This window comes from Phlebotomus papatasi, chromosome 1 (genome assembly GCF_024763615.1).
Source record: "Phlebotomus papatasi isolate M1 chromosome 1, Ppap_2.1, whole genome shotgun sequence".
Lineage (NCBI taxonomy): Eukaryota > Metazoa > Arthropoda > Insecta > Diptera > Psychodidae > Phlebotomus > Phlebotomus papatasi.
Window position 1 is genome coordinate 22,222,714 of NC_077222.1, and position 24,763 is coordinate 22,247,476.

A 24,763-nucleotide genomic window follows, 5' to 3' on the forward strand; every position below is an offset into this window, starting at 1 on the left:
CATGGCGAGAAGTGGTGATTCAACCCTACTTTCGTTCGAACTCACTCTTCTTCTTTTTATATTTTTTGTAATTTCAGTGGAAATTTTGGAGAAAAATTCAACTTACTTTGCTTTTCAACTACGAATATTCAACTTGTTTCCTTTTCAACTTTGTTGCTACAATAATCGTTCGAAATTTACTACAATTATCAATGCTTTACTATTACATGCGATAATCGTGGTAATTATTTTTTGCTGTGTAATTTTACAATTTTAAAATTCCCTGATTTTCTAAGACTGCTGCAGTATGATTATGCAACATTTTGAAAAAAATGGTCAGTTAAATTAAAATGAAAATTCATAAATTTGTGAAATTTTTATCTACAGAGGAGAAAGTAATAAACAATACAATATATTTTTTTAACCGCTGTGATTGAAAAATGTTCATTGTTATTGTAAATGAAAATTTTTTCAATATTCCTTTTAGAAATCGAAGCATCCCTTTTTATTTTTTCACAAATAAAAATTCAAACATTACTAAATTACACGTTGTTTTTTAACTCGTCTAAAATTACGTCGGATTTTTCTACTCTTGCCATGTAAACAAAAGCCAAGTGGAACGTGGCGAAAAATTCGCCAGCGGCGTGGAAGGTGTGGATTAAATGTGGAAAGTGTAAATTTTGACACTTTCAGTGGTGTCAAACCTCTGGATCACCCACTTTTTTCCTCAATTGCGATTTTACCAATTTTCCAGGCAGCATTTTCGATCGGTGCAGTGCAAATAGTGTCGGTGAAGTAGTTGCGTGATAATCCGCGAGCTAAAATGTTCTAAAGTGCGTGCAGTGGATTGTCTGAGAAGTTTGGGCGTGTTGTGTGGAAGAAATATGGAGCAGCCGAGTAGTCCGTGTTGCAGGAATAGCTGTGAGAAAAAAGCAAAAAAGTCTCCATTTACGCTGCAAATGAAATGAAAATTGGATGCACATCTCTTTTCCATCAGCTACCCAAGCAATTTCACACCATAAGAGGTGAGTGCAGTGGGGGAAAGTAGGTGAAAAGTCGACTTGAAAATCCGCCAGACTTTTGTGGGCATCTTTCTCTCTGTTGGGCTGCCTCCGAGGATGGGGGTCTTCTTGGGGAGTCTCGCGTGTAGTCTGGGTTGTCCGGGGAGAGGACGAAGAGACTTGTATTGTGCTGCAAAAGTCAGTTAAATACTCTGCGATTTGGCAAGAGATTCATCCTAATTTTTTTTGCTGTCTTTTGGGTTCTCTCTCTTAATCTTTTTGGTCAGAATCACAATTTTTGTGCGCTCATCATCGTCAAATAAATTAAATTTATACGCAAACACCGCGGAGCATCTCTCTCACCCATTATCCGCCTTCCCGGAGTAGTGGTGTGCTTGATTAAATAATCACACACGAGAGTATCAAAGCAACTTCAACAAATAATATTTTATTTTTCAACTTTCAACAAAAGCCATTTCATTCCAACTGAATTTTGCACCATGTCACGGCTATTGCTATCGTCCAGGACAAAGGGAACCCCTTTTCGATTTTTGGTTGTAAACAAAGAAGGCGGACTTCCAGTCTACTTTGTTGAATTTTCTCTCGCTATCGGAATCCTCCTAGTAGTCTAATCCGGGAGAAATATCTTCCCCAAAGACTTCTCAAACTGCCCTTTAGGTATTATAGTTAGGGTAAGTGTGCTAAATTCCGGCCAGCTTGCAATTTCGGCCACCTTTTTTGTTCCTCGAATTTCCATGAACTTTTAGATTTTACATACTCTAGAGATTATACAATGCAAAAGAATAACAAAAAATGTAGCTTCGACAAACGAGATGACGTGAAAAAGATATTGGAAGAATTCCCGAAGGGCAAGGAACTATGAGAATGAAGGTGGCCGAAATAGGGCACCAAAGCTATGTCTAGATTTTTATTCATTTTAAAATGTATTATGAATGATTTTAGAGTAAATAAAGACGGTAAACTCTTTACAAGAAGAAACAATAAAAAAAAATCAATTTGAATTTAAAATATTATATTTCACACTAAAGACTGACACTTGCATGCAACTATGCCGAAATTTGGCACACTGACCCTAAATATTCGAGCAAAAAAGAGCTTATTTATTGCTTTATAACTTTTTCGAACATGCAAAGTTCGTTAGAACGCCGCTGTTGGCGCTTTATTTGTGTTTTGACAAATTTTCATAAATCATCGATGAGTACACGTAACGAATCTACCCTGAATAATATTTAAAAAAGCGATATAAGCTCCATCCCCGACGGATTTATAAAGTTCGCATGTTCTATTAAAGACACTAGAGAGCAAAAAATTGTATTAATTATTATGCCCAGCGCACAATAGCTTTTATTTGTAAACATGTTTCAAAATGTTCTGTGAGAGAGAGCGAGATGACTAGATCTAGATTTCATTTACTCTCATTGAAATGTCAAAAACATGCTTACAAAATAAAATTTATTGTGCGTTGGACATTATTCTCTACAGTTTCTTTAGGGACAAAAATGCCAAGAACATTTGAAGGGTTTCATTTTTAGACATTAAAGTGACTAGGTCAGTTAAATCATCATTTGACGTACGTAATTTCGTTCTTGTGATTTAGAATTGAATTTGCGGAATTTTGTTAATAAAAATCGTTTGAGAAAGAAAATTTATAATGTTAATAAAAAAAATAAAACACAAAAAATAGACAATTATCAATAGGAGGAGGTGGAGCTACCTTGAGCTCTGAGTCTGCATTGATATAAGATTTTTTCGTATATTTCTTAAGGACACTGGGCTTTAACGTAACGTAATTTAGCTTTATAAAATAATTGTGAAACTAAATAAAATAATTGTAAGAACTTAGCTTACTTTATAGGGTAAAGGCTCATAATTTTGTCCAGTCTGCTTATAAGCATCGATGTTCCAAGGTTGAAGTGCGATATTTTCAATACTAAATGATTTTTTTTGTTACTTTCTTTTCAAAAAAAATTCACAATATTCAATAATATCACTCAAAAAAAAAAGCGAAGAAACATTGGTTAGTACTTCACCACAGCTAAATAAGACTGAAGTAAACACGAAGTTCTGTCATATATTTCGTAATCTTGCTCACACTGAATTTTCAACAAAGCAATTTCAACTAAAATCATATTCAAAATTTAACGTATTTAGTGTTAAAATCTTCCAAAAAGAACAAATATTTAGATGGAATTCATTATTCATCAAATATTGGAATAAAAACCCACCATTTTAATCAATTTATTTTTAGTGTCCAATGTTATCCTCAAAGTGTCCAAAATAAGAAACTGGACAAAATTATAAGCCTTTCCCCTAAATATACTAAAAAAACGTATGTCAATGTAGCTTAACAGCTTAAAATAACTCCACTTTCCCCTATTTGTTCTAACTTCTTTAGCTTGTTATTTCCAGCGATACTGTAATACTTACATCTCGATTAGAAATTTATAAACTTTTTCAAATAACCAAAGATATTGTGAATAGAGTAAATTAAGCTAATTCAAAACTTGCTCTAAATGGAAATTTTTCTCTATTCCAAATGGAAACGTCATTGTTTTCATGATAAATACAGTAATAAATTATTTTATTTATATATTTTCTATACCACAGTTTCATTATTTAGTTAATTTTGCTCCAAATACAGCGACAATCCATTCATATTCACAAATTTTAATTTGTTAATTTCTCAGAAGCATTAAAAGTGTACCTTTTTACCATAGAATTTTTCATCGGTCGACTATGAAAATTGAAATCGATCGGCAATGAAAAACATAATAAAGTGACTTGTTTATTCGTTTTGTTTAACATTTATGTCATATTTCTGGCAGAATTTTAGTTAAATTAAGTTCTAATCTTTATTGTTAACGGTACGTGAAGTTTTCAAATGAAATAATTACCTATTTCGTGAACAAAAAGGGTTTTTCTGAAGTGTCTGCAAATGTTTCAATAGGAAACCCCGGAAATGTGATTTTTTTGGAGAGCTTTATTTTTATTGTTTTAGATGGGAAAAGAGAAAAGACAAGAAATAAGAACAAATCCTGCACTCAGGAGCAACTCAATAAGGTTTTGGAAGCCTTTCGTCGCGGTTTCACTTACACTGTTTGTCTCCAATTAGAAACTTTCCCTTGTCTCCATTTGGATTAATATGTTTCAAATAGAAGTATTTTACGCTCGCGTATTTTTCTTGTATTGAAGAAGTTTTCTAATTAATCTAAAGAATTTTCACTAAACAGTAATATTGTAGAAGAGTCAAGGACCAAATTTATGTAATTCTCTTCAGAAAAAATATGAACTTAATGTGTTGAATCTTCTGTCAAAGTTAAAGCGTCTGGATATGGTTTTGAATTAGGACAAATTACCCTAAAGCTCTAGCAAATCATTTTACTTAAATATTTGAAAGAAGAAGGGGTGGCAAAGCGTCTCATATTCTGCGAAATACACGAATTCCTGACTTAAGATACTATTCCTCAAAACCACTTTCATTTCATTTACCGTTTATCATTTCATAACCGATTTGAACCGTTTTATAAGTAACTCAAAAAATGTCCAAAAATATCTCAAAAGTTGCACAATTTAATTTCGAATAAAATAAAAATAATATATTAATTAGTTAAAATTAATGAATGAATTAACTATATGATTAAAACCTAGTCAGGCTTGTCAGAAATTCGAAGACCTTTCCAACGAACCTAAAGTCTTTGTACTCGGTTGAGAAATACGCTCCCTAAAACCTTTTTAAAGTTTGACATTGAAAAATATTTATTAGAGTAATGATTTTAACGCCATTTTCGTGGGCGAAATGTCCGCTTAATCTATAACACAGATCCAAAAATTCATTTTCGAAGAATCCTCAAGAACATGGTTTTGGTAGGGAAGGAAAGTTGTCAAAAAGAAGTTACGGCTAATACTGATTTAAGTGACGTTTTGTCTTCCGTAGGGATATTCTGTGACAGTCTGGTAAATGCTATATGACAAATTGCGTTCGAATCTCACGTGATATTGTCAGAAGTCACATATTTGATATTTCTTCAAATTCAAATGACAACGAACATTATTAAAAAAATAATCAGGATGATATGTATTTACATAATTTTTATTAATTAAAGAGATTTCATAAAAAAATCAATTATTTGCATTTTCGAAGTCATGTAATATGAGAAAAAAAGCTCGACTGCCATTGTCAGGTTTCAAACTCAAGTCTGACAATGCCACAAAAGTTACAGAATTCCTCTATTGGAAACTCTTTCCAATATGTATATTTTACCGATTTTACCTTAATTCTTTGATGTTGTACTTAGTAGAAGAATAAGTAATAAGTTTCTTATCAGACATTTCACGGGTATCCGCATTTGTTGGTATTTTAGTAACCTTTAAATTCTTTTTCTTAAATAGACAATTCTCGTCCGAAAATTATCTGGCGAGACCATCGCTGAAGTAATATTGTTTACCTCTACAGAATGTTTTTAAATTATCCTGAAATTTGATGAAAAATGATTAACTAAAAGTACCCAAAACATTTGAAGGGCTTTTTCTTAGAGAAGTTAAAGTGTTTCAATTGTTACCCATTTTTTATTTTGCACGTATTTCAATAAATAAATCTATAGAGCAGTTAAAAAGAAACTCTTGAAAATTTTCAGCACAGTATAAATGAGTAGTAAAAAATGAAATTAGGTCGGCAAAAAATCAAATTTCGCAAATCAAATCAAAAAATAAAGTTCAAAAAAGTAAAAATTAATTAAATTAGACAGATTTGTGTAAAAATTCGAGTTTTTACTGTCTGAAATTCAATATTTTATGCCTCTGGTGCATCTTTTTGATCCGGAAAATTCCATGAAATCAAAATTCAAATTCATTTTCAAAAATTAAAAAAAAGTATTTCCCTGGCACCTTTTGGAACTCAAACTAAATTGAACTAAATTGGATTTGTTGTGATGTTCAAAAGAAGAAGAAGAAGGGAGGAAAAGAATGAGACAGACAAATGCAAAATGTTTTAGAATTTTGATTTCACGAAATTTTCCTGATCTAAAAGGCTTCACTGACCAATTTTAAATTTTTACTGACTAAATTTAATATTTTTGACTATAAAGTTAATTTTTTTCTGACAAATTTAATTTTTTTGCTGAACAAATTTCTATTTTGCTTAACAAACAATTTTTTACTGCTCTTTTTTGTCTTTTTTTCCTTGACGAAATTATTGCACATTTCAGAATTAATCAAGAATTGTTTGAGTATTTTCCCTTGGGTTGTTGGTTTTTCTGATTCTTGTATTATTCGTGTAATACAAAAGAGTAATTTAATGATTATTAGATGTGTAGTCTTTTCTTTCTGCCTCTCAGTGACGAATAAAAGAATAAGAAATAGATAAGAAGCTAATAAATCACATTTTTGATAACTATGCGAGGAATATTTTAGTTGCTTTTTGCCATGAAATTTTCAAACTAATGAATTTGGTGACTTTTGTAAGTTACATTATTAATTTTACATATTATAAAATGCTTTAAAATTTTTGATTTTATCTCATATTTTGCGAATAGATTGTCATTGTATACTAAATTCAGTAAGAATCACAAATAAAATTCTAAGTGATTGTAGTATATGAGAGATTTGGCTGTTCATTGCAAGTATCGCTCATGTCAAATAAATAATAAATATGCAGAATAAATAGAAGGAAAAAAGGATTAATTTTTTATGAGTTGATCTTCATTAGAGTCTACTTACGTATTCATGAGTTTGTGAATTTATTGCCCTTCGAAATAGATTATTCTCACGCAAAATTTGTTATTTTTTTATTTTATGCTGAAAGTAATTTTTCTTTACAAAATTGAAGAAAAAGCAAGAGATTATATACTGAAACCTTTAGACTTGAGGTTTAAGTTAAATCGAAAGTATTCCTAATTTGTAAGCAATAATGATTAAGTAAGATTCGGAAGCCTAATACGGGCTTCAGACTAAAGGTTTATCGATATGGTTTATTTACTCTAATTTCCTATCAGACATGATTTTTAAAATAATTTTGAATTGAGATTAAATATTAAGGAGGGTTATACGGGCTTCAGACCTAAGGCTTAGCTATCTGGCTTAACTTCTCTAATTCCTCATCAAGCATGATTTTTCAGGAAATTGTTGTTTAGGATTAAATATTAAGGGCAAATGATTCATTTGATTTTGAAAAATCAATAAAATGGCTTGTTATTCAGATTTTTGAGACCTTCGGGAACTGGGCTAAACCTCCAGTCTGAAGCCGGCATTAGTCATCAATGAGATTAAAAGAAACACTAAAAAATTGCTTGTTATTTAGAAAAGGCTAAACATCTAGTCTGAAACTGATATAACGAAGTAATTTAATTTATTAGCTCGATTTGAGTTTAATATCTTGATCAAGTCTCACATATTTTGAAATTAAAAAAAAACCACACTGTTAAGCCTTATATTTTATGCGGATCTTATAAGGGCTTCAGACCTAAGGCCTAGCTAAATGGCTTAACTGCTCTAATTCCCTATCTATTACGATTTTTTAACGGAAAAATTTTAATTAGAATGGGATTATTAAAGAGAAATAACATATTAGGCTCTTAAAAAGCAATAAAATTGCTCGCTGTTTAGGATTTTAATATCATCGGGAACTGGGCTCAAACTCTATAGGGGAAAGTACTCTCCCTTCGAACGTTCATGCCTTCGAATAATATGAATTTACTTTTATTTTTCCTAAGAGATTTACACATGATTATCACATAATTAATTGATGATAAGCTAACCAATATTTAATAAAAATGTATAAGTCTTTTAGGAAAAATAAAAGTAAATTCATATTAATCGAAGGCATGAACGTTCGAAGGGAGAGTACCTTCCCCTAGTATGAAGACTGTTTTAGATCGCTAGATCGTTAGATTCGAAATTTGCTGGAGACGGATTCCCAATCAAAATTCTGAAAGCCAAGATCCCGAAAGCGCCAAAAATCCCGAAAAGTCAAATTCACGAATTGATCGAAATCCCGAATGGGACTAAAAAACTCTAAAATCAAAAATCCTGAAGGAGCTAGAATGTCGGAAATCAAAATCCTTAATTGACCAAAATTTCAAAAACCAAAATTCCGAAAAGATCAAAATTGAGAATTGTCTAAAATCCGAAATGGGCCGAAAGAATCAAAATCCCGTAAGAGTTTAAATCATGAATTGCACAAAATTCCAAAAGGTATAATTTCGAATGGGCTAAAATCTCGAAAAGCCAAAATCCCGAATGGGCCAAAAACCCTCAAAAAACCAAAATTGTTAGAGTTTAAATCCCGAATTGACCTATATGCCAAAAACGAAAATTCCGAATTGGCTGAAATCCTGAAGGAGCCAAAATCCGGATTTGATCGAAATCCCAAAAGACCAAAATCTCGAAAAGCTCAAAATTGCGAATGGACTAAAATTCCAAAAAGCCAAAATTCGAAATAGGCCATAAAAAGCCAAAATCCCGTAAGAGCTTAAATACTGAGTTGAACAAAAATTCCAGAAAGGTATAAATCCGAATAGGTTAAAATCCCGAAAATCCAAAATCTCGAATGGGTCAAAAATCCCAAAAAGCCAAAATTGTCCAATTGACCAATATGCAAAAAAATAAAATTCCGAATTGTCCGAAATCACGAAAAGCCAAAAAGTGAAAAGCGGGTTTTCGACCATTCGATATTTTATCTTTTTGAGATTTCGGATTTCAGGATCTGAGCCTATTAGGAATTTTGGTTTTTTGGATTCTAGCTTTTCCGGGATTTTGGCTTTCGAGATTTCAGATGTTATTACTTCTTTTTTTTTATTTTACATTTGAGAAGCAGAAGAAGGTAAAATTCTGCATATTTTTTCATAATTAACAGTTAAGTTATATGTATAAACCTTAGGTCTGAAGCCTGTATACTTTCAGTTGCTCTTAAGGTCTTAAAGCTTTTTCTCAACTTGTTATTAAGTTTGTCGGACACGATAAATTTAATTTAAGCACGTAAAATATATAAAAAAAATAATCAAAAACTTCGTGAAATGATGCTTAGAAGCTCTTTAAAATGTCCTTCGGATTTTCCTTAAATTTACGCGTGTTTTATTCAGAAACTAAAATGTTCTTTCACTTCCAAATAGTTGCTAATATTGCTGACTCTTATAGAGAGAGATGAAATTATGAGTAATGTAGACATTACATAAATAAGATTTGGAATTTCTCTATTTATAGATATTTGCGCTAATTTTGTCCAAAAAATCCCATCTCAAAATAACTTGATTTATGGAGTAATATTTTAAAGTCACTTCCTGCATTATTTAAATTTCTGCCTCAGGAAGGTTTCACTTGAAAATTATATGAAGGATTTAAACCCTAATACTTGAAGAAGCACATGCGGATCAAATGCTAAAGCACCAGGCTTCATTGCTTGATCCCAAGACAATTTGAATATTCTGTACAATAAGAGCTATTAAAATTGTGAGATTTTGAATTTCAATTAGTTAACGAGAGAATCTCAAGCCGTATAAGACTTTAGCACTTATTTTAAGAGTGTTTTATGTTGTATATCCCTCATCATAGGGGAAGTGCTTATAATTTTGGACAGTCTGCATATAAGCATCGATATCCTAAGTTTGAAGTGCCATATTTTCAATACTAATTGACTTTTCTTGTTACTCTCTTTTCAGAAGGATTGTTTAGAAACTTGGCAAGCTATTTATCATCTCATTTTTACTAAAATTAGTTTTAATACGTTTAAAAATGAATTGATATGTAGAGGTGAATTTGACTCTTATTTTGGACAACTTGGTTATTAATTTTTACAACTTGTCTGTAAATTTGGACAGATAATCCGCCTCAACAGGATGCCCATTGTTCTTCATTTTATGAACCAATCTTACCAAGTCCTCTTCCTGTTCATGTAAGGGAAACGTAGAATGTCACAAGAAGCCCAGAAACTTTCCATATCATTCATTAAAGTGAGTTGACTTCGGTACTCCAAGTACGTGCGGATTCGCTCATTCCCTGCCCTTTCCGGGAGCCTTTCAAGGCATTTCTCGCTACATCTCTTTCGTAGAGATGATGCTCCTTCATTTCTCCAGGCATTTGTCCAACCTAGTCATCACAAAAGCTAAAACTTCACGAAATTTCGTGAGAAAAACACCTGTCCAAAATAAGAATCATCACCTCACTGGTGAATGTCTTAAAAAATTTCCCATTTTTCACACGAAAAATATAATTCACAAGGCAAATCTTACTTCAGGTCAAATGTACAAATCATCAGTAACGTGAATCAACACAATATTCAATGAATATTCAATAATATCACTCAAAAACAGCGAACAAACTTTGTTAGTACTTCACCAAAACTAAATAAGACTGAAGTAAGCCTCGAAGTTCTGTCATATTTCTCGTAAGCAATTGCTCACACTGAATTTTCAACAAAGCAATTTCAACTCAAATCATATTCAAATTTTAACGTATTTAGTGTTAAAATCTTCCAAAAAGAACAAATATTTAGATAGAATTCATTATTCATCAAATATTGGAATAAAAATCCATCATTTTAATCAATTTATTTTTAGTGTCCAATGTTATCCTCAAAGTGTCCAAAATAAGAAACTGGACAAAATTAGAAGCATTTCCCCTACAGCTTATAACATTGACTTTTTCATCTTGACTTTTCCATTTGTGGCTCCTCTGTTCGCCACTCCGTCTATCCCAGCTTTTTGCTGGGTTTATTTATTTTTTTTTATTTCTTTATTTTTATTTTTTATTTTTTGAAAATTGAACTTGTGAACCACACCTCGTGTCCGGAGAGAGAGAGAGTGACACTCTTTCACGCGGGAAGGAGGAAAGGGGGCCACCTTCTCTCCTCTATACCCTGCGACCCTACTTAGCCCCTCATTTCACGTGTCACCCAATTAATTGCTTCTCAACGCTCTGTTGGGATGGAGAATGTGCAAAAGGGCGTCTCATTGAGCAGAAAAATGTGCCATAAATTACGGTTTATGACACCCTTGCGGGATGGAATTTCTTGTGATTTTTCTGCGATTGTGACGAGTTGCTCTGACGTTAGTGCATGGTTTTTCCCACGTTTCTTTTTCATGCTATTTCGAAGGAGATGTTTGTGAGATTTTTCCCCCGGAAATTTAAATCTCTCGCACAGAGAACAGATCTATATAGAAGAACTATTATTCATTTTAACACTTTTTACGTATCTCTTCAAGTTTTATTACTATTTTCTTCGTTGAATAGCATGTCTGGAGGTTTTCTTCGGATTTTTTTTATAGTTTAACTTAGCTCCTCCGATGATTGGCGATCTGAGGACGATTGGCAAACGAATGATAACTTTTAACCATATTTTTGGTCAATAGTTGTTAAGTATGATAAAAAGTAGGAAGTGACGTAGGTATTTAAATGCGATGGTCATTCAAATTTTCACTTAATAGCCTCATAATATTATGGTCTCAGCTGCTTTAATATATATTGAAGTATATTATACTGCACTAACCTAATTGAGTTTGTAAGTTTTGCCTGCCACAGACGAGCCTCTGTAACATCATCCAAACAGCCAATTACATAAAGCCTAAATCAATAATTCAATCAACCTATCAACAAATCGATGCTAAAAGCAAGTTCAACAATAAACAAACATGCATCATATTTTCTTGTTTATTTTATCTATCATAATCGATTGAACACTCATAATTTCAACTCATAATACAGGTGTTGATTTAATTTTACTGGCTTGAACTCGAAACGAGAAAGAAATACATCCCTGTATCAGCATTTTTCTCCGTTTATCTGTTTCTGAACTAAAAGGTAAACCGCTTGAGATAACGACTTGGGGTCTTTTTATACCTCAAAGTTGACACAATTCCTGTAGGTCTTTAAAGAGTAGTCCTTACAAGAGATGTCGTCTATCGAGAGAACAATAAGAAATATCGACTTGCGGCTTTCGACAAACGTCAGACGAATGTCAGGGAATAGCAATATCGAACTTCTCCCATCCGTCCTGCCTTTTTGGTGACTATTGAAATCCTAAAAAATGTTAACTTTGAGTATTTTGTGTTATAATTTTTTTTAGAACTTAAAATCAATGTCAAAATAATCTAAAAGTATCTTCAAAATAATTTAAAATCAATGCCAAATAATTTTTAAAGGATATAAGATAAAATATTGCATGCAAATCGATTAAAAAAAACTTAAAACTCAAAGTCAAAATTATTTGAAATCAATGGCAAAAGGCTCGGATTTTTTTTTTCTAAAATGCCCTAAAATGCTTTAAAACAGAGGTGTGCAAGAACCGTTTAAAACCGAACAAACGTCAAATGAAATGTGTACGTCAATGGTCAAAACGCTATCTGAACAAATTTTTTTGACGTTTATTCGGTTTCAACGGTTCTTGCACACCTCTGCTTTAAAATCAATGCCAAAATGACTTCAAATTGATATAAAATCAATGTTAATTGACCTAAAGTCAATACCAAAATTATCTAAAAACCAAATCGAAAAAAGCTCTCAAATCGATTTGAAAGTGCTCTAAAATGAATGCTAAAGTGCTTTAAAATCAACGCCAAAACGCTCTAAAATCAATTTGAAAATGCTCTAAAATGAGTGCCAAAGTGACCTAAAATCAGCGGTAAATTAGTTTATAATGAATATGGAAACGTTCTAAAATAAACGCCTAAATACTCTAAAATCATTTCTATGATGTTCTAAGTGAGTGCTAAAATGTTCTAAAATCAATTTAAAAATGTTCTAAAAAATAATGCCAAAATGCTATAAAACCAACGCCAAAAAAAATCAATTTGCTGGAAAATCAATTTGAAAATCTTTTAAAATTAATGTCAAAATGCTCTAAAATCAATTTGAAAGTGTTCTTTAATCAACCCCAAAAATCTCCTAAAATAAATTTGAAAGTGATCTAAAATTCTAATTTAATCTAATCTAAATCTAAAATCCAAAATGCTCTAAAATTAACAACGCCAAAATTATTTAAAATTGATGCCAAATGATCTTGAATCGATGCCAAATTGCTTTAAAATTATCGGAAAAAAACCTATAAAATCAATTTCAAAATGTTCTAAAATGAATGCTAAAATTACCCAAAATATTAACGTCAAAGTAACTCGTCAAATAATTTCGTCAGATATCTTTAAGATTTCTGCAGAAAATATCTACACCTCTGCCGAAAATCTGCTGATAAATCTGTAGATATTCCTGCGAATTTTATTTGGGCTTGGGACAAAATTCGTCAGAAAGTTTTTACAGATTTTCTGACGAATTCTGGTGCATACTCTGACGAATTTCTGTAGATATTTTGCCGATTTTCTGTAGATTTTTTCTACATTCCAGACTTTCCAGACAGATGTGTCTGAAAAGATGGAATATTAGGTGAGATTCTTAACAAAATCTCACCTACTATAATCCTAACAAAATTTCATGTCGTCCGATCGACCTCAAATTTGGCCAAAATGTGTTTCGCCACTTCCTGATTCCGAATATATATGTGGCTAAGTTACGTTCCCGGCCGGCCGGCCGGCCGGCCGGCCGCTCTTTGGAGCTTAATAGCTCCTAAACTAAAAAAGATATCGACTTGCGGTTTTCGGCAAAGGTTATATATCGGGTGAAAATTGCAACTTGGTGCATAGACCCCCCACCCCCCACCCCTCCTTCCGCCATTTTGAAGACCCCCCTTTTTTTGTTTTCTCAATACCTCCGCCCCTATGGCATTCAGCGGACTCAAATTTTAGTATGTTATAGCTGGGCCTTAGAGCTTTCCATCAATACCAAACTTAAGGTCTCCCGACCCCCCTGACCCGAGCTATAAGGGTCCAAAAAAAATTTCTTAAAATGGCCATAACTCTGGTTCTAATTGTCAGAATTTAAAAAGTGAGGGCTTTTTGGAAAGCTCTCGTGAAATGCCACTTCCCCTTCTAACATCGCAAGTTCATAAAACCACCGCTAGGGGCGCTTTTTTTAAAAAGAAAATTTTTAAATCTTAAAAGTTAAATAACTCAAAAATTCCATTGTGCATCGGGCTGAAAATTTAGTATGTTGTAGCCGTTGATTATACCTATCAAACAAAAAAAACCTTAAGTCGATCCATAACCCCTGACCCGAGCTATAAGGGGTCAAAGTTCGAACATTGACCGGCCTCTATCTCCGGTTCTAATTAACATAGCGACCTAAATTTTACCTTTTTGGTTTCGTCTCGATGAGCACTTTCAGATGGAAGTTCAAAAAGTCACCACAGGTGGCGCTGTGATAGCGTCAAAATTCATCGAAATTCAAAGTCACTTTTCTCAAAAACGGCATTGTGCAAGTTAATGAAATTTTAGTATGTTGTAGTCCAGTCTAGGACGTTTCCAAAATGGTGCGTATGCGCGCTGTGGTTAAAACAGGACCGGAGATATGAGGGGTCAAAGTTCACGAAATTCAAAAAATCATATCTCCGGTTCTATGTGACCGATTTTGATGAATGAGGGCTTAAACGAAAGATCTCACCAAATGCTACAACTTTCTAGAATATTTGAACTTCGTGGGACCAACACCAGGGGCGCCACAGTCGAAAAACCAATTTCAATATCACATAACCTCAATTATCTCGACTGTCGCTAAACCGATTTTGATGATTACTTCGACACAATTGTAGAACACATTTGTCTCTACATTTCGTCCATACATCATTTTCCGCTCAGACTACGCTATCACTCCGATTTTGCCGTTTAAGTGTGAAAAAAATGATTTTTCCCATAAAAACGCTTTGAAATCACTCAGATGCCAATTTGACTGCCTCTACTCCACCAAGCCACTTAAAATAGGGTTTTAAATGGAAAGTCCCACAAAATACAACAATTCTTTGAAATAGTTGAAGCTCAACAAATGACTACTTGGGGCACTCTGGATGAAAAAACGAGTTAAGAAACAAAAAACCTCGCTTATCTTGGCTTCTGAGTAATCGATGAGATCATGTTCTATGGGAAAATTATAGAGAACATTCTGGTCTACATTTCATCCATATATCACATTTCTATCAGTTCATCCAAATCCTTGATATTTTGGTTTAAATACAAAATTTGTATAATTTCACGAATTTGATTCAAGATAACTGAATGGCGTCTCCCAACTTCAGCTCTAAATCGAATTTGCATGCACTTCGAGCTAGCTCACGTTAAGAATCTCACCTACATAAGCCGGTTAGGATTATCTGTCCCTTTTTCACTGAAGTTTGCAAAATTCAATAGAGTTGTTCTTGGTGATATCACAGTGTTTATTTAAAATAAAGAATTCTACGACGCTGTGTTATAGAGAATAGTCAACTTTAAGCAAAGTGTCGATCTAAATTTCGTGTTTTTGCATCATTCCATTGGCGATTTTTGAGAAATTAATATTTTTGATCGCATCTTTTTAAGGTTAAGTGAGGTAATTTGGAACCATTTGCGATTTGGGACATTTGAGATTTTCTCATTGTTTCAGATGAGCAAAGAGAAAACAAAGACCGCGAAATAGAAGAAAAAGACGATTAAGAAGAACAGGAACAGAATTTTTTCTTTTTGAATCTCTAAAATAATGAGAAAATCTGAAATGCTTCAAATTGTAAATGGTTCCAAATTACCTCATTTTAGCCTAGTTATCTAAAATGTTTAATCGGTAATGCTTGTTAAGCAGATCATACCATTTTCTTTATATCTTCTACAGTTTCTTTGTAAATCAACAATATTTTCGTGAAGTAATGGACAATATGCAAATTTTCTTGGCAGAAATTCTTCCGAAAATCTACAAATTTTCTCTGAATATACTTGAATATACCTTTACAATTCAAAAAACCTCCGAGTAAAATCGGCAGATAGATCAATGATTTGACGGGAATCTAAAATCAATACCAAAAAATCAGCGCCAAAATGATGATCTAAAGTCAATGCTAAACTGTTCTAAAATTCGGCGTGTTTTCTGGATCAATGGCAGTGAATATTGCATCCAATCAAATTCAAATCACGTCAAAATTCGTTTCTATATTAGCCTCAATTGATATTTTTTCTTTAAATTTAATCATTTGACGAATTCAAGACCATTATGAGATAAGAAAAGTTTAACAAGTCTTGAACCCAGGATTGTAGAGTAATAGAGATAATACTCCACTGACTGGTTCATTAAATTTCTTAGAATAATTTCTTGCAAGAAAAGTTTTTTAGGCTAGTTGCGCTAAAGTCAAAAAAGTCTCCTAAATTTTTTGCGACATGAACCGATTCAATTATACCGCTATGTCAAAAAAGCTCCTGCATATTAGATTCATAATTCCAACTCACAAAATTCTTGGAAATCCTTAGATTTTTTTTAGAGAAGAATTAAAATTTAATGGCGATTTTTATACAGTTGACTTGGTTTTTTTAGGTACGTACAAAAATTTTCCACTTATGTACGCTTCATTTTCATCGGAAACATTATACCGCACTCCAAAATCTGCACGTCACTGTTTAGATGGAACTTTCATCTACTTGCTTTAACCGTTTGTGGGAGGTATCTTGCGGTTTAAAGACAATTTTAAGTTATTTTTCAAACATATGTTTTTGTGAGACTTTGAAAATCATTTTTTACTGTATTCTGACAGTCAATGAGGTGAGATTCTCTCATACACCTATTGCAATCCTCAGATTTTCTCTAGGACCTCCAATCTGTCTTACAGAACATGTTTTGAACATCACTGATTCAAAATTACCAGTGACCAATTTAAAGAGAAATGATCAAAATGCAAAGTATGGACAATGAAAAAATCATACCTACCATAAACAGATTTAGGCCTAATGTTTGATTTGACAGAAGTAAAACAAAAACATCTGATGAAGTCTCATTTTGCAGTGGAAGTGCGTGTTTTTTTTCGAAATATTCGTGAGAAGTGTTTAATATCGAGATTTTCTTCTGGAATCTTTGCGGGAATGGGTCAAATATACAGTGTGACCCAAAATAATAAGGAATTATCTAAAGGCCTCTGACAGAATTTTGACGTTTTCACGTACAGTATCGCAGACAATTTCCTTCAAAAAAGCAATTTTTGACGAAAATTGCTCACAATGTGTAGACGCCCTAAGTCTTTGAAGAATAATTTTGACAGACGTTTTTGCAAAGATGCAAAGTTCAATTTTCTTGTAATGTCAAGGTGGTAATCTTCGTGAATTTTCCTCCATGCACAAAAACGACCCATTTCGAGTAAAAGATTTTTACGGTAAATATTAACTATGATAAACCCTCTATAACTTGGAATAGTTTCTTGTTCGAAAAGACACTTGAAGTGTGAAAAAATTCATAAAATATTATAGTCAAGTGTGCTAATCCGGGCGGTTCGCTATGTGGATCGTTTATGACTAATCCACTTAAAATAATATTTTTATTTTTATTTCCGTAATATAGTCACTACAGTAACATAATATAACTATTCAAGTTTGAGAAAAAGCAAAGATAATATTTTTATTCTTTAAAAAAGTGAGTGTAATCGACTCATTTCAATCTTGTGCCAGCTGGGTTCTTCACTAAAAATTTTCTAGCAGTGATATTTTCGCTATTGGCAGCTGGTTGTTTGAAAACATTTATTGTTTTTTTCCTTGTGAAAAAAGTAATTTAAATCCAAAGGTTTAAATAAAAGTGAATTAGCGAAAAGGTGACCCAGTTAGCGCATGCTGAGTTTTTTCAGTATTATCATTATTTTATAAATTTTCTTTAATATTTTTGATAATTTTTTTTTATATTATGTTTCTGAATGAAACAGTGAATAGGGCAAGTGTGCCAAATTTCGGCATAGTTGCATGCAAGCGTCAAAGTCTCAAGTTTGAAATGTAATATTTTAAATACAAATTGATTTTTTTTATTCTTTCTTCTGAAAGAGTGTTGCATGGAACCTTGTGAAGAGTTTACCGTCTTTATTTACTCTAAAATCATTCTTAATGCATTTTAAAATGAATAAAAATATAGACATAGCTTTGGTACCCTACTTCGGCCACCTTCATTCTCATAGTTCCTTGCCCTTCGGGAATTCTTCCAATATCTTTTTCACGTCATCTCGTTTGTCGTAGCTACATTTTTTCTTATTCTTTTGCATTGTATAATCTTTAGAGTACGTAAAATCTAAAAGTTCATGAAAATTCGAGGAAAATAAAGGTGGTCGAAATTGCAAGCTGGCCGAAATTAGGCACACTTACCCTAATTCTATGGATTTAGAAGAAGTAAAAAAGAATTTCATCAGTCCAAAAACATGCGTTTAAGTAGCACTCTTCGGAAAACGATCCAGTTACCCCACCTTACTATACACTTCAAAATTGTAATTTAGTGTCCATTTTTTCTTGTTTGTTTTTTGAACCCAGAAAAAGTGCTAGGCTTTCAAGTTTGTCAGGAAATGTGAGGTAAATGGATTAGCTATTAGAACATTATGGCCATGGGTTAGATTTATTTAGTAAAATAGAATAAAAATGACTTATTTTTTCACGTCATTATTTTCAATTCTTTTTTAATTTGATCGAATTTGTAAGTTTTCTTTTAAAAATCTGATTGAAAACCTTTTATTATTCAGTGTCCAATTTTAGCTGTAAATCAGTTTTTTCATGCATCTCAAGTTGGATCACTATAAGAATCTGGTTTACTATAAACTTATCCAGACTTCTAACAAACTTCTCAAGAGCTTCGGTCAAGATTGGATTATATGAGGACACACTGAAATTTCCAAGAAGTCTAAATCGGTTTGAACTATAGCAATGAATCGGTAATAAACCAGTAATTGATTTTCAATATGATTCCAATTGTTTTATAATTTCAATGGCGTATCGTTTTGGCAACCAATTCAAATTCAAAATAACAATAGCGATGAAAAAATTTGCAGAGTGCTCGATCTATTGTGAGCTCAAGCACTTAAATGAATTTTCCTTCTCTGTTTGTGATTCATTTTAATAATATCAAGAGTAATTTGGATGTTCTACCGAATCTACTATGTAAAATGCAATTACATTACAATGTAATTATGTGAAAATATTTGGTGCAATTAGTTAACTTGGAGTAGAGGAAAATACTCGTGCAAATTTTCCTGGATAATTGAATAAAAATTTAAAACTGTTAAAGTGAGTTTTCATTCAATTAGTACTTTTGCTGCCATTTAATTATGCATTTAGTAACAGTGAACCCTCTACTATAATTCAATGTGTATTAACTAATAATAATTATAAATGGAATTTCAAAAGTTTATATTTAAACTTATATACAAAATTATTCAATGCAAATTGTTCTTCATTTTGCATATTTTTAAGTGATAGATGGAATGTTTCTGATTACTTTTGTAAATGGAAAAAGGTCCTTATTTATAAATTCTGCTTTATTAGAAGAAAAAGAGCACAAGAGAAGCTTGTCTCTATGAAGTCAAAGCTATTCTTGCATTGTTTTGGAGCTTCTATTGTATTTGAAAGCTATTTTTCTGGGATATGAATTAGGGCCTGTGAGGAAAATGAGCATTTAGCTCTGTGAGACGGCTTTTCTTCTCTTCAGCCAGAGACAAAATAAACCGTCATCTGATAAGACATATAACCACTCATTTTGAGGGTATGTCCTCGTTGTTTCACCATCTCCTCCCAAACTACCCACAAATGAATAGAATCGTGTCGAGATTATGCGGCTTAATATGGGATAATTGGGGGTTGCCTGAAATGTTTGTGTTACATCATTTATGAAGTTGAAGTCGGTGGAATATCGATATGATTACTTCAATAAATGATTTTTTTAGGGGAGTTTTCTGTTGTGAATGATACTTTCCCCATCTTGCCCATCGTACACATATAAATCCATTGAAGAATCTTTTGTTGCGTTTTGATGCAAAATATTACTCATATCTCCAATTCAAAAGGATTTCTTGCCATCTCAACAAGAGGGTAAAAGATAATAATAAAACCAAGCCCTATTGGACCCTGTCACAAACATTCTCGTTTCTATTATGAAAAAAAAAACAACATCCATCGAAATATCTCATAAAAAAGACTTGTTTTGGCGTACAAGTGTGTTCAAAAAATCTTTCACAAGTTAATGGAATTTTATTATTGCGACATTGGCTTTCAAAAATGTGCGTTAAAGTTTAAAAATAGATTTTGATCTTTTATGGTTATTGATTTTATTAATTTTGGGAAATATAAAAAGATAATTGAGTGCCGTGTAACTTTTCTGAAATAGGCCCTGAGTAACAATTCAAATTTTTGTTCAGGAAAATTTCAAACAAAAAAAACTTTTTTTTTGAGCTGTAGTAAACATGCAGTAGAAGTTCGTTAATTATGTCGCTTAACTCGTTTTTGAATTCAAAAAGAAGTAGGGGAAAGGTTTGAAGTTTCGTACAAACTCAAGCTTAGAACACTTGATATTTTTCCCATCTTCCTTAAATGAATCTGCCCCTATGGTAGGGTAAATGTCCTAATTCAAAACCATTTCCAGACGCATTAACTTTGATAGAAGATTCAACACATTAAGTTCATATTTTTTTCTGAAGAGAATTACATAAATTTGCTCCTTGACTCTTCTATAATGTTACTGTTTAGTGAAAATTCTTTAAATATAATTTGAAAACTTCTTAAATACAAGAAAAATACGCGAGCGTAAAATGCTTCTATTGGAAACAAATTAATCCAAATGGAGACAAGGGAAAGTTTTTAATTGGAGACAAGCAGTGTAAGTGAAACCGCGACGAAAGGCTTCCAAAACCTTATTGAGTTTCCAAAATTAGCCAGAAATATGACATTGTTAAACAAAACGAATAAACAACATTCACCTCATTATGTTTTTCATTGGAAAACATGGTCGATCGATGGAAAATTCGATGGTAAAAAGGTACACTTTTAATTTTTATGAGAAATTTACAAATTAAAATTTGTGAATATGAATGGATTTTCGCTTTATTTGGAGCAAAATTAACTAAATAATGAAACTGTGGTATAGAAAATATATAAATATAAAAATTTAGTGCTGTATTTATCATGAAAACAATGACGTTTCTATTTGGAGTACCGAAAAATTTCCATTTGAAGCAGGTTTTGAATTAGGTTAATTTACCCTAATACGTTTTAATAAATAGTTCTATGTGACAAATTTCCTGAAAAATATTAAGTTTTCAAAACCAGAGTATGTACGAAGCTTAGACAATAAATTCCTAGATCTTCTCAGCGAGCCAAAATTGTTGATCCTAGTTTTATTTATGCATATCTCTACAGTATTGTATAATTTTTTAGGACTATTCACAGTTAATATTTTTAATGTCTCTCAAAATATCAGAAAAATATCTAGACATTAGGAGAACTGTGTGAAATTTCGGACAGCTTACAATATCGGACACTTCTTTCGATTTTTAAAATTCCAGTTTTTTGTTCTATTCTTGAATTTCTAAAAGTTTTACAATGTCAAATAAACTAAAGAAAGAGCTCTTGAAGGGCAAGGAATTTTGGAAAACTTACTGTCCGTTACGATATTGCACACATAAAAGTATTTATAATTTTATTCAACTTTAAGTGTATAAGGAATAACTTTAAAGAAAACAAGTATTATAAACTGTTTTTTTTTTAAGTTTGAATGGGAAAACCTGAAAATCCAATCAACTCAATTTATTTTAAATTTAAGTCTTGGGGGCTTATAGGGTCGAAGGAACACCTCTTCGACAGGGAACCCCTATTGACACTTTTGTCAAAATCATGAAATTTATTTAAAGTATCTAATAAAATGTATATAATATGACGTTTTTTTCTTTAGTCTACGTTTTCTTATAAGGAAAGATGTTCAAATTTCGTATTCCAAATGGTACAGATTAGGATAACAATAAGTCTTGACACGATCTCTTAAAGTGTCAATAGGAGTTCCTTTCTCCCTATGCAACGTTCTAAATTTTTCATTGATTCCCATAAAATTAATAATAGAATTTAGGGAGTTCTAAAAGTTGTTTTAAATTAAATCTTCTCGTGGCGGGAAATAATAAATTTGAGAAACAAATTCTTACAATAAATTGAGTGTTGTACTCAAAGTGTTAGTTCTGACCTCTGGCGGTGGATTGAGGAAAACTATTGATTTACTTAACAGAACTTTCAAAACATAATTTTCTGTGTTTCTGCATTGGTTTTCTGATTAATTAATAAATAAGCCTAATAATTGAGCTCTTACTGTGCATATGCCATCATTAATTCACCCGAAACAGTTTCTCAAAGGTAGAAAATGCAAACACTGTAATGTCTTAAAATCCATCTTTCAATTGCTACGTACATTGGCAATATAGGAATAGTAGTTTTCTTAAATTCTAGAACAAGAAAAATCTATGTAATGAAGGCTAGGGCAGTTAAGGCATAGGCGAAACTGGCGCACTACCGAACACTGTGATTTTTTAATTAGATATTAGACTTCAGAGGGTGAGACCTGTATGAATTTATAGATGCTATAGGGATGCTTTCTTATATAATTTCAGAAAAGGAAATAGCCTGACCCCAAATTATGTTCATAAATTTATACAGGTGTTTGACCGACAATTTTAAGAAGAATACTAAGCCTGAGAAGTATAGAAAATTGAGAATAACTGACGACAGAGTCCTTAAACATTGCTTTCTATTAATAAAACGCTGCGCTTTACACACAAAACTTACAGCTTCAATGAAAACTTACTCAAAAGCTTTTTGTTTTTGAAGAAGTTCTGCTTCTCGGTTTCCAATAAGGCGTATGGCGACACGCCTGGCCAAATACTCTCACGGCAGGCGGATTCCACCTGATCCGTGGAAATGTAGAAAGTCCATCCACAAAAACAAGGGAAATACGCGTGTCGGGTAAGGGTTAATAATTTTATTGCACCCCAGCAGGCGTGACATACTATGAACTGTGATTGGTACCACAGGCAAAGATTATCTGGGTCTATGAAAGCAGGGCACAAGTGTCCCTTCCGGAAGCGTGAGTGGAGAATAATTTTCAACTCAGAGAAAAAATCTTCTCAGTTTCCCATCTAGTTTTCCCAAAAAAATGGGCAACTGAGAAGATTTTTTCTTTGAGTTGAAAATTATCCTCGACTGAGGCTTCCGGAAGGGACACTCGTGTCCTGCCTTCATATTATCTTCACGTCAGTTTAACTACTTCTTTATTATCTGGGTCATAAAGGGGCTATTTAAAGCTCTTCACCATCTTTATCTTTCCCAAACAGATTAGCTTGTCACTCTAACGCATATGCGTGGCTATCCCGAAGTATAAGGCTAAAGTTTAAAAATTACGCCCAAGCCGATAAATTAGAATTTTTGCCCAAAAAACGGGTAGTTGGGAGCTATAGGAGGTCCAAGACCAAAGAGCGTATTGTGGTGCCAAGGGGGGCATGTCGTGAATAATTCACTACCCTTGAAGAAAAAAGAAAGTTGTTCAATATTTCCATTAAAGCTTAAATTATTGCAACTTCAGTTGCGTTTCAGCTTACCATAGATGCGGCACTGAGAAAAAAAGAGGGTACGATTAACATTTTTTCCTCAGAAATTTAACACTTTTTAGGTGTAAAAATATATCAATATTTTTTAATGTCAATTTTACACCTTATTAAGGGTAAAATTAACATGAAAAAGGATACCTTCAACACCTCACCTAACACACCTAAAAGGGGTAATATTTACACAGATTTCGGATCAATACTGCAGGGTAAAATTAACATTTCCGGAATGTTATTTTAACTTTTTCGGATATCTCTCACTCAGTGGGGTGACTTTGGCACCCTGCTGTTAGTAAGCTTTTATTTAATTCCGGTTTACCATGTCCGATCGTTGAAGACTATTCCTAAGTACTAAAATTTAAGAAAAGCTTACGAACGGCACGGGTAAATTCGCCCCTGTTCGTCTTTTAATTGAGGGGTTGTCTTCATTCTAAATAACGAGAAAATAAGACTAATTCAGTGAATGGCTCGTCAAATTCTTAGGGCCATTACTTAAGGTCCTATGATGAACCGAGAGACGATTTAGCGTTTTTTAATAGAAATAATAATAAATCTCCATTTCCATCAATTTCGTACTAAACCGTGGAACGGTCTAGGTCTAGAACATTAGGCTGCACGCTGTTTTTAGGAAACGTAATCGAAATGTGGTTTGATCATTATTTGGTTTATAGTTACGCTAATCCGTTTTTTAACTACTCCTCGGGTCTGTAGAAGTCCTTATTCCTTAAAGGGTTAACATTCATATAAGAAGCATTAAGTTTGATGTTAGACGCTGAAGTTTCTTTTATTAGGGGATGTTTGCTGAGAAATTTACGAAGTTTCGGAAAACCCTATAATGTATATTTAACTTTTTGAAAAGTGTAGTGTTTCTGCATGTAAATAAGCAAAGGAAATTGTAGATAAAACTTTTGTTGCGTATACAGAGCTCTCGTAGAACAGTCTCCGTGGTTATATCATACTATAAAGTAAGTTGAGAAATTGGCAATTCCAAAAACTTTAATTGGATTAATTTTCATGCTTATCTTGTTAAGTAAAAAAAAATTGCGTTAAATTTATATTGTGGAAAATTTATGAGGTCTTTGAGAGTGGGTGAAATCAGTGATCTTGGAATATTTTTTTGGTATTAATTGCAAAAGAATTAGTCTAATAAATTAGTTTGTTGAACAAATTCGTTAGGAATTTGGTTGGTGGTGTTTTGTGAAAGTTTTCGAGAAAATTATTTCCCATTCTTCTAACTTGCAAAATTAAACCACTTTTCCTGTGTTTCACAAAGTCATTTTCTCTCCTTATGTGTATTATATGTGTAAAAGGGGGAGAATTGAAAGTTCTTACAATGTTGCTT

At 32.5% G+C, this 24,763-nt stretch overlaps 1 protein-coding gene across 2 annotated transcripts in view; it reads left to right on the plus strand.

Moving 5' to 3' along the window:
- Nucleotides 1–625: 625 nt before the first annotated feature.
- Nucleotides 626–24,763, plus strand: part of LOC129798188 (G protein-coupled receptor kinase 2) — a 70,620-nt gene continuing 46,482 nt past the window's right edge. The window contains exon 1 of one of the 2 annotated variants that reach the window (XM_055841212.1): nucleotides 626–1,004. The gene's annotated coding sequence lies outside the window, so the exon portion shown is untranslated. The remainder of the gene's footprint in view (nucleotides 1,005–24,763) is intronic. The other variant, XR_008751390.1, reaches the window with a different exon arrangement.